General features: G+C 42.4%; 1 protein-coding gene across 4 annotated transcripts in view; it reads right to left on the bottom strand.

Moving 5' to 3' along the window:
• The window catches only part of LOC116291782 (uncharacterized), a 33351-nt gene that overhangs the window by 20649 nt on the left and 2256 nt on the right, over window positions 1-10446 (bottom strand). Inside the window, exon 1 of one of the 4 annotated variants that reach the window (XM_089036648.1) lies at window positions 9466-9945. The exons of the other annotated variants lie outside the window; for them this stretch is intronic. The gene's annotated coding sequence lies outside the window, so the exon portion shown is untranslated. Of the gene's footprint in view, window positions 1-9465; window positions 9946-10446 lie in introns of those variants that run through there. 4 annotated transcript variants of the gene reach the window in all.

Genomic DNA, 10446 nt, shown 5'->3' on the forward strand with positions numbered 1-10446 from the left:
CGCCTCAAGTACCTAGTTAAGTCATTCGTAAGTACTTAGTCAGGTCATTCGTAAGTACTTAGTCAAGTCACCGTAAGTACTTAGTCAAGTCATTCGTAAGTACTTAGTTAGGTCATTATTAAGTCGTTCTCAAGTCGTAACCAAGTTACTTGTCAAGTCCTTCAAGTCCCTTAATATAAGATGAGTGGCACCGAAGAACAACCAGAAAAGGCTCCCGTAGAAGATACCAAGATTACCAAGGCTAAATCTCCAGGCAGAGTCGCTGCCGGAAAGAAGCTCGCGGAGATGAACAGGAAGAACAAAGCAAAAAAGGAGGAAAAGGTGGAAGAGAAAGAAGAAGAATTCTTTATTAATCCTGGGTACGTCATCGGCGCGTTAGGAGTTGCTATAGCAGCAGGCAGCCTCTACTTACAATGGCGGGCTACGAAAAAGGTAGGACCACCAACATATCACGCGCCCGTGCACGCACCTGTGGAACAGGCTGTTAGAAAAAGTAAGATCCCTGAAATGGAATAACCTTCTCGCTTTGTAATATAATGTCGACCGCGTTGTTGAAAACTGTTGAAGAAGCAGCTATTATTACTTCCATCGTTGCGGGTATTGGTTGGGTAGGTAAGAAAGTGCTTAAAGAAGACTTTACTGAAGGCCCAAGCAAGAGCTTCGCTAACTTTGCTAAGATGACCGCTGCCGTAGGCGGGGCTATCATGCTAAAGGATTACCTACGAAAGGAAAAGTACCTGCCGACGATGTAAGCTTTGCTTGCGTCTAATATAAATGGCTAGCGTGGTCGTAGGTGGAGTCGTCGCAGCTTTAGCATTCACTGGAGCTAATTATGGTGGTCAGTATTTGGATAGATTAGTTAGAGGTGACAAAAGCGGAGATTTAGCCGCCGAAAGGAAAAGGCACGACTTAGCGCTGGAGAAATATCAGCGAGACGTGGCGGCTTGGAATGAAAAAAGACAAGCTTACAGGGATTGGTTGGACAAGAACTACCAAGACAAAATGCAGGCGGATAAGAACTTCGAAAACACGGACTACGCCTTTAAGCTTTATGCGCAGGCGCACCCCGCGGCATTAACGGGGTTAAGAAAGCCTCAGTTTAAGAATTACTATCAGCCTTCTAAGAAACAAAAAGATAGCGAGCTGGTCTTCGTAGGAGTCGCAGGGCTGGCGGGAGGCGTAGCTTTGGCGTATCTGCTCTAACGAAGGAAACTGTGTTTCCTGAAATATATGATCGTCTTTTTGGAAAGCGACAAGAATGACTTTACCACTTACTTGAATCCTCCCATCAAAGCCCATAAGGTTAGGCTGGTTAGTTGTTCTTTGTACAATTCTTGGTATAATTTAGTCAATGCCTTGATCACTGAGCATAAAGGCGGCGGCAATTATCAAGGCGTATTGCTGCCCGATGGGCATTACACACCAATTACCCTTGCTAAGGAATTAGCAAAACACGGTTATACGCTCACCACGGGATTACCACACGAAATGACCCTCAAACATAATATGCCAAACTATTCAGTAACTTTTGGAAAGTCTGACCCATTGGGATCTTTATTATGTGCCTCAGGCAAGACAATTACCGACACAGCCATACCTGTGAAATGGAAAGTCGCATCCTCTTACGAAGTCTATTGCGACTTGGTCCATAGTTACAACAATGGGGAAAAGTCTTCTCTTATGTCCAAGTTTCTACCCAAAGGTAATCCATTTGACCTGGTAGAATACACTCCCATTTCTTTATGTTAAGATTTGTCTAATTTGGTAGAAAGCATAAACATCACCATTAAAGTGGACGGAAAGACGGTGGATTTCAACGGACGCAAGATCAATCTTGTTTTGGAATTCATATAATGGGCCGCGTAGAGGACAAACTCAAAAGGATTTACTATGGGCCTGAAGGCTATTGGAAAGGAGCGTCGGCCATCAAGAAACTCGCGACCGCGGCCAGGGTATCAGATGAAACGGCTAAGAACTGGCTAAGAAAACAAACCCTCTGGCAGGTTTATCTTCCCGTGCCCAAGTACATTCCCAGGCCCAGCTTTACCGTAAATACCCCTAATGAAGTTCATCAGGCGGACTTGCTTTTCTTGCCGCACGATAAGGTGAGAAAAAAGACCTATAGGTACGCTTTGACCGTAGTCGATATCGCAAGCAGATACAAGGACGCCAAACCCATAACCAGCAAGGATTCTGGGGAAGTCGCAGAAGCCCTAGGTAGGATTTATAAGCGCGTTTTGAAATGGCCTAAGCTGCTGCAAGTGGATGCGGGGACAGAGTTCATGGGCGTGGTTACTAAGACCCTGAAAGACCACAGCACTAAGATTAGGAGAGCTGAAGCTGAGTACCACAGGGGTCAAAGCATTGTCGAAAGATTCAATAAGACCCTGGCCGAGCGTCTCTTTGGGTACCAGTATTGGAAAGAGCTGGAAGATCCCTCCAAACGCAACAGGGAATGGACCCAGAGGCTCCCCCAGGTCGTCGCGGCTTTGAACAACGAGGCGGCCAGGGCTACGGGGATAAAACCCAAGGATGCCATAAAAAAGAAACACGTGGAGCACAAGTCCTACGTCAGAAGTTCGAGGGCGGTCGGACTGAAGGAAAAAAAGCTACCCCGCGACATAGTGGTCAGATACCTCTATCAGCCGGGGGAACTCGAAGGTGGCAGTAAGAGAGCCACGGATCCTAACTGGTCTTTGGAAACGTATGAGATTTCAAAGTCCGTCACCAAGGAAGGGCAACCCGTGTTGTATTACCTAAATGGCCCAAGTCGTGGATTTGTCATGGAAGAGCTGCTCATAGTCCCCAAAGACTCAAAGTAGTGCTGCTCCACGCGCCCGATTACACTCTAGGCATGTCAGCCTTACGTTGCCTCTGCAATGCCCGCGTTTATTATTTATGCGATCCACGGAGAACTGCTGATCGTCATTTGGGTCAAACCTCCATAGTAGAGGTATGTTACACTTGGCACACCGCGCCCCTTTCTTATAGACGTCGTCCACGCATAGGTCGAACGTCATATTTTTTTCTTCGTCGTGTCTTTTGTAGCGAAGGAGTTTCTTGGCGATATTCTCCTTAGCTACGTCATCTGGGGTGCGGTCGTAACGCAATTGCGGACCCCAGGCTCTTTTTAACTGTTTGGCATACTCCACACGGCTTACGGCGGTGTAGATAAGGTTGCTCCAACACAGCCGCTGGTCTATGATCCATAAGGTTTCTTTTATGGTAAGCCCCTGCGCACTATGGACTGTCATGCAATAACCCAAGCGCCAGTCTGGATGGGAGGTAATTCTTTCCACCTTTTCTATGGGTACCCAGGCTTTATCATGCGTTACTGCGTTCTGCAGTTGGATGTCGGTACCAGGTACCCAGACGTCTCTTTTTTGCATGCGGGTGTCGTGGGGTTTGTAAGAAACGGGCACCAAATGCGTAGGGAAGCGCTCTCGGTGTATATTGAGTAAGTCTTTCTGTATGCGAGACTGTGCCGCGCGCTTACTACTTAGCACCAGATCCTTAGGGTGCCAGGCGTATAGAAAGTCCTCGTATTTCTTCGCTCGTACGCGTTTGCGCAGTGTTTTGCATTGCTCGGCGTCACTGAGGCCCCTCAATTCCGCTTTCAGGTTTCTTATTTGATCCTTACTGCGGTAGTCGGTGTTAATTTCCTCCGCATGGTCTACGAAATCTTTCAGCCATTCGTGGGGCATCTCTCCGGCTATTGGAGGAGGCTGGCAGGGATCTCCGGCGAATATTACTTGACACTTTCCACGGAGGAATTCTACGAATTCTTTGAGGATTTCTAAAGGAACGGTGCAAATCTCATCCCAAAGTATCACCGGAGGTATGTCGTGGATGGCTTCTGGTACCCACTTTTGGCCATTCCAACGGAAGAAGCTGTGGTACGTTTGAGCGTCGTGGCCCATTTCGCAGAGTTCTCTTTCCAAACGATGTGTTGGCGTTAGCACCTTTATCTTAGGAAAGAGTTCTAACACGCGCGTAGTTTTACCGCTGCCGCCGGTACCATAGAGGTAAGAGAAGCGTTGGTAGGAAATAGGGTCCGCAACTGAAGGTAGAGGCTCTTTGGTAGGCGTAATGGAACCGCGGGTGTGTTCTCCGTGATATTCTACACGTGCCCTCCAAGACCTTATCTCCTCATCTTTGACGCGCCATTGGCCACTTTCTGCAAGTTCATCGGCAGTGTAGAATTCCTTCATCTTTTCCAACACGTGCGGTTTCACGTATAAGGAATCCGTGGCTACGCGGGGGATATCTTCTTTGTCAAATCTTAACAGCATCGCTAATAGGTTAATGTGCGCATATGCGAGCATGCTGGCACGCAGATGGTAATACTGCGGTCGATGGTCCTGGTAATAACACAGCGCATTCCATTCGTGTAGTTTATCGTCGACAAGGTAGTCCCATTTCTCTACAGACACCATCGTTCCTTTGTCATGCGCACGTTTTATGAGGAAGCTTAACTCGCCGGCGTCCGTTATTAGGCGTCGCTGCATATGTTTTTCACCCTCCTTAGCGCCCTGCGTGAATTTACCTATGACCACACGCGCTGTGGGGTTATGCTCCGGTAACCATTGCGTGAAGGCGCTGTGACAAAGTATGGCTTCATGCGCTGTGTATTTTAAAAGTTTGCGCTCTTCAAAGAACTTCAATAGGGGCACCGGTATCCATTCTTTCTCCTGCAAGTGCTTCCCATACCACGCATAGATTATGGGGTGCAGACCCGCTGCTAATTTCCAGGTGGTCAACCGTACAAACCCCGTTGCTGGGGCGTCGTAGTGACCATCCAACGCAACACGAAAGAATTGCGAGTCTGGATGTCCGTAACGGTCGTAATATTCCTTACAATCTCCTAGACCTTTAAAGCTTGCAGGGTAACAGTGTTTCATATCCAGCGACACATACTCATCTTTGTCGTACTCCATGTTCCACAGACCACCGTGACCGTGTTCTACACAGGCTTTGGCTATGTCTCCGAACTCTTTTGGGGCAGGTTTCCATCCATTTCTTTTCTTTGCGGCTAAGAAGTCCAAGCTGCGACTGCTAAGGACCTCGTCAGAGAAGTCTTCCCCTAAGGTCTCACACGCGCTTTGAATGCGCTGGTGTTCAACTTCGGGTCGGTATAAAGTACCATCTTGGGTCATAAACTGACTTCCTTCTGAATCCATCAACCAAATGGAATTCTCATGGATTAACTCTGCCAATGGAGAATTCTTATAGACCTTCGTTTCCTTCTTTCTTGGGAACCGCAGTTCGCGCCAGGCGTGCCCATTGTGCTGGTAGATGACTATAGGAGCACCGCGGCCCCCATATTTGTGTGTTCCGGAGTAAATAAAGCCGTCTGTGATATCTTTCACATGGATCCACCTCTCCAGCGCCGTTTCTAACTTCTTGATGTTGTCTATCGACCCTCCGGTCCTATTAGTATCTTTTTCCCATTTCCTGATGGCTTCTCTTCTCTTTAAAGTCAGTTTACCGCCCCGAGAGGAGTCTTCAAAGAACTCTCTTACTAACTTCCCTACGCAGTTACCGGGATGTCGCATCGGTTTCAACTTCTTAACGTCTGGCGTCTTTATCTCGTACGCACCGTAAATGACTACGGTAACCGGGTAAGCAACCTCGTAGAACAGCATGTCTATTCCTACCAATGCTCCCGGGCGTGTGTTTTCGTTTAAGACAAACAGGTCCTTCTTACCAGACGCCCTGATAGGATTGCGCCCCTTTTCTATCATCCACTCGCCGTCTAAATACTTTATGAACGTTAGCTCCAACCGGTAGTTACCTTCGGGTATTAAGTTAATTATTCTTTCAGCCCTTTCTTCTGTCATCGTCTCGTCCGTATCTCCCTCCATAAATGTTGTGAAGGCAAAGTCAGCATCCAGGCGATCCAACACCTGAGTTCGCAGTCGGCGCACAGTTTTATTTCGAATGCTTGTGATGGTGTCCATCTATATGTAAAGGATATCTTAACCTCCGTTTGCGGTTCGACAACTAGCAGCAGTAAGGACACGGCGCGCGGCTTATTCCCGCTGCCGGCGCCTTCCTTAAACCGCCTGTAAAACCCGTAAATCTTTGACATTGACCGCGAGTCCCCCTTACTGCTGCTACAGGCCTTTTCAAGTAAAATCATTTTATCTATAATAAATTGTGTAGAGTAAATTAAACAAAATAGAACCATAGCTATGTGGAGGAGGTCGGTGTATGTAAAAAAATAGAATCATAGTTATTTATAGTTATGTGGAGGAGGTCAGTGTATGTAAAAAAAAAAAAAAAAAAAAGAACCATAGCTAATTATAGTTATGTGGTTAAGTAGGAGATAAAGAAAAATTGTAACTTTTTAATATTCATTAAGAAAAAAAAAAAAAAAGTACTGGAGCAAGTCTAAGATCTATATTAATTATCGTTTCAGAGATAAATGTATACACTTATTTCAATAAAGTTAGTCACCAAAAACCTAGAAAGCTGGGATCACTGATATGAGCATCATGGGAAACTTTTCATATCAAGGAAGCATATATATACAAAGCTTTTTTGATACAAACTGCAGCTCGATGATGCTCAGAAGAGAAGAGAAGTCCATGAACAGTTATCAAGCGGTTGAATGTGTAAAATGAATCTACCCATAATCCTTGTCAGCCTCAGCTTTATAGCTTTTCGGGTGACTAACTTTTTTGAAATAAGTGTATAAACTTTTTATAGACAGACAAACATATTTTATTTGGCGTTTTGTACATAGTTGCACATCAACTTAGTTCCAAATAAGTTAGAGTGCTCACACTAAATCCGTGAAACAAATACTAATTTTTAGCACTAAATAGTGATAATTAAACAATAGAAAACAAAGGATTCTGTATGAAATAGTACTAATTAGTGCTATTTAATGTTCACGGTTTTAGTGCGTGCACTCTACGAGTATAGACGTATGTTTATGTATGCGCATAATATCTATATTCACATATTCCACACATACACGTCATACGTACATATATATTCTGTATATATAAGTGTTCATATAATTATTTCGATAAAATGCGTTACTAATCCTAATCATCTTTATGCAATATTATAAAAGTATTGATTTTTATTTGTTTTGTCGTTTTTGTTATATAAGGCTGCGTTCATAATGTATGGCAGAGGGCAGGGGGGGGGGGGAGGGGTGGCAGGTAGAAGTTTGAAATGTCCAGAATAATTCTCAACATCCCCCTTAAAGTTATGCAAAAAAATACGGTTCCCCCTAAGCAAGGCTTGTAGCTTCTTTCAAAAATTGTGCATTTCCTCCTTTTTCCTACCAAAATTTTCCCGATCCCCCCTCAATTTCACCTGCACCCCCCCCCCCCCCTGCCCCCTCCCCCCTTTCATACATTATGAACGCAGCCTAATTTAAGTTATTTACACGAGCGAATTTCGCTGGTTGGCAACACGCACCATTTTTATGATGTTAACATATGTTGAATGTTTGGAAATGTTCTGCATCTAAATGAGGACAGTTCAGCTGTTTCAAAGTCATGCTGAAGATCTTGTGAAAGCATATATCAATCGCAAAAATGTGAGATTGCAACCGGTTTAGTTCACATACTTTTTACCGACAAAGCATGCTTCGTGTCACGCAATAGAATGAGTTAAAAAAGTATGTGATAAAATTTGTCAATATATCTCAATTGAAATGTGTTGAATATTACTATGATGTCTTTTTCTTGGTTTGATCCCCTAGTTTTAGCAAAATTCAGCGATGGAATGATTGCAATTAAAATTATAGTCACGTCGGTGGAGGTAACGCAACAAGCTGTTTACGGTTGAAATATCGCGAAATAGAGATAGTAAAAAGACCTCAACGGAAAGCTAAAAATGATTTGCCCAGAGATTTTTCTCTTGGATCTGATAGAAATACATTAGATAATCCTCTGGGTGTAGGTTTTGAATAATTTGGTATCTCCGCACATAGTTTTTATAAGCAGTATTTTAAGGCCTTAATTTGCATTTTTAAACTTTGGAAAAAGTGTACAAGGTAGAAAAATTATTTCGAATCTTAAATCGCCAAATATTCTAGAATAAATACAACGAAAAGTAAGAGGAATACCTATTCCTTCGGTAAAAAGTACCAACCGAAAAAATTGTTAAGTAGTTTAGCTGTAGGATGCGCTTATTTTTGTACTAAATTCCTTGACCTCGTCGGTCATTTCCCCCCTGCATTTGGGCGAAATCTATTTTCGTAAATTTCGTGGGGAAAAATTTTTTTTTTTCAAAACTAACAACACCTCGATTTATTTTACACTAAGGGCTATCTAAAAACCAAATATGAGCGAAATCGATTTTTTGACTTGTGCCATGAAAATTCGATTTTGGTCGATCCTTACAGACAGTCGCTCTTAAGGATGACCGGGAGTCCTGTGACCGAATCGTGATTAAACTCGACTGGAAGTTGATTTTCGCTTTACATTTACTGAATTTTTCTTATGAAAAACACTTGAAGTTATAAGCATTTTACAGCGATTTAATAAAAAATTTAAAATAAAATATATAGTACATTACTTCTCGAGTTCAATCTGGGGGTCAATTTATTCATTTCGAATACTTGAAGAAGTGTTTATTGCGATATATCGATGGGTATAATATTCGATTCAGGCTTCTCGTGGTACTAGACACGAACGTAAAAAAATCAGTTACATGTGACAGATGAAGATTCGCGCCAGATTTTTTTATTCACAAACAGGAAAAAAGTATGTCTCTCGATGAAAGCTTGATATCGAAGCTTAATGACATAATGCGTTGGAAAGTTCCACTCCTAAAAGATTTTCTAAGAGATCGTAGATTAAAAACGTCGGGAACTAAAAGTGAATTGTAGGCCCTTATGGCGTTCCATCCCCGCCAAAAATCGAACTTGACGATTCAACATTCAACTTTACAATTCAACATCCAACTTCACAGATCAACATCCAGCTTCACAGATCAACTTTCAACATGAGCGATCAACTTTCAACTTCACAGATCAACTTTGATTTTGTAAAAAGTCAACTTTCAACATGAGCGATCAACATTCGACTAAGCGAAGTTCAGCATTTGCTTTTTATACTCATGTTGTACGAGATAATAGAATCACGCATAAAGAATAACATACATTCCGATCACAGTTTTAGTACTATAGTTTTAGTACTAATATAAATGATGCGATTTTGGTTATGCCTTAGGGTGTGCCACTGCAAGCGACGTGAAAATATACTAGCGATAATAAGATCAATAAAGGCTTCAGGCATAAAGGTATAGATTTAAATGTATAAATATAGATATAGGCTAAGCTTTGTAAATTGAATGCTTAAGCAATAGAAATCTCAGGACGTTGCCGTGTGCTTGACTAAACATAATCTAAACCACAGACGGGTCTTATAAAGTAACTAAAAGGCTATTATGCACGAGGCTAAGGCTTAGACGAGGTGTAAAGCTAATTACTGTACTTACACATCTGTTCCCGCTTGCACTCTAAAGGGCCAGGGGGTAACTTTAACTACTTCTTCAAACAGCTTCCAAATATACGACTCTATCGTGGACGATCTGACTAACTAATGACTAAAACTGGGAACGAAGCTAACATTTCCTGTCGGTATTACACGTGGCATAGCTTGTGACGTAATTGAGTAAATATGGTGTGGCCAATCAGAATGAATATTCAAGTAATCAAAGACAGAGGAGCTTCGATTCTATGTTTCTAACATCCCCCTTTAGAGAATACCCATCAGAATATCCTGAAGCTGTAGAAGCTGTATAACTTCTTTCGTGTCCTACAGCTCCAATCGTGTTTTATCAGAAAACACAACATTGCTAAGCCTGATCTATTAGTTAAACAAATCATACCGCTTTCAAAAAAATTTTACTCCCAAAATATCTCAAATTTTCAGTAGTTACTAAATAAGACATTCTCTTTCGATTTTTCGATGAGGGTATGAAAGGTAGCCGTGTCTTTGCATCGAAGCGAGACAATGATAGAGACATGTGAATAATTGTCCAAGGTGTTAAAAAAAGGTCTCTATCAATGCAAAGCTCAGATCAACATCCAGCTTCACAGATCAACTTTCAACATGAGCGATCAACTTTCAACTTCACAGATCAACTTTGATTTTGTAAAAAGTCAACTTTCAACATGAGCGATCAACATTCGACTAAGCGAAGTTCAGCATTTGCTTTTTATACTCATGTTGTACGAGATAATAGAATCACGCATAAAGAATAACATACATTCCGATCACAGTTTTAGTACTATAGTTTTAGTACTAATATAAATGATGCGATTTTGGTTATGCCTTAGGGTGTGCCACTGCAAGCGACGTGAAAATATACTAGCGATAATAAGATCAATAAAGGCTTCAGGCATAAAGGTATAGATTTAAATGTATAAATATAGATATAGGCTAAGCTTTGTAAATTGAATGCTTAAGCAATAGA

The sequence above is a fragment of the Actinia tenebrosa genome, unplaced genomic scaffold, assembly GCF_029948245.1.
Source record: "Actinia tenebrosa isolate PJP-AT-01 unplaced genomic scaffold, QUT_ActTen_1.0 PGA_scaffold4__44_contigs__length_22323623, whole genome shotgun sequence".
NCBI classification, from domain to species: domain Eukaryota; kingdom Metazoa; phylum Cnidaria; class Anthozoa; order Actiniaria; family Actiniidae; genus Actinia; species Actinia tenebrosa.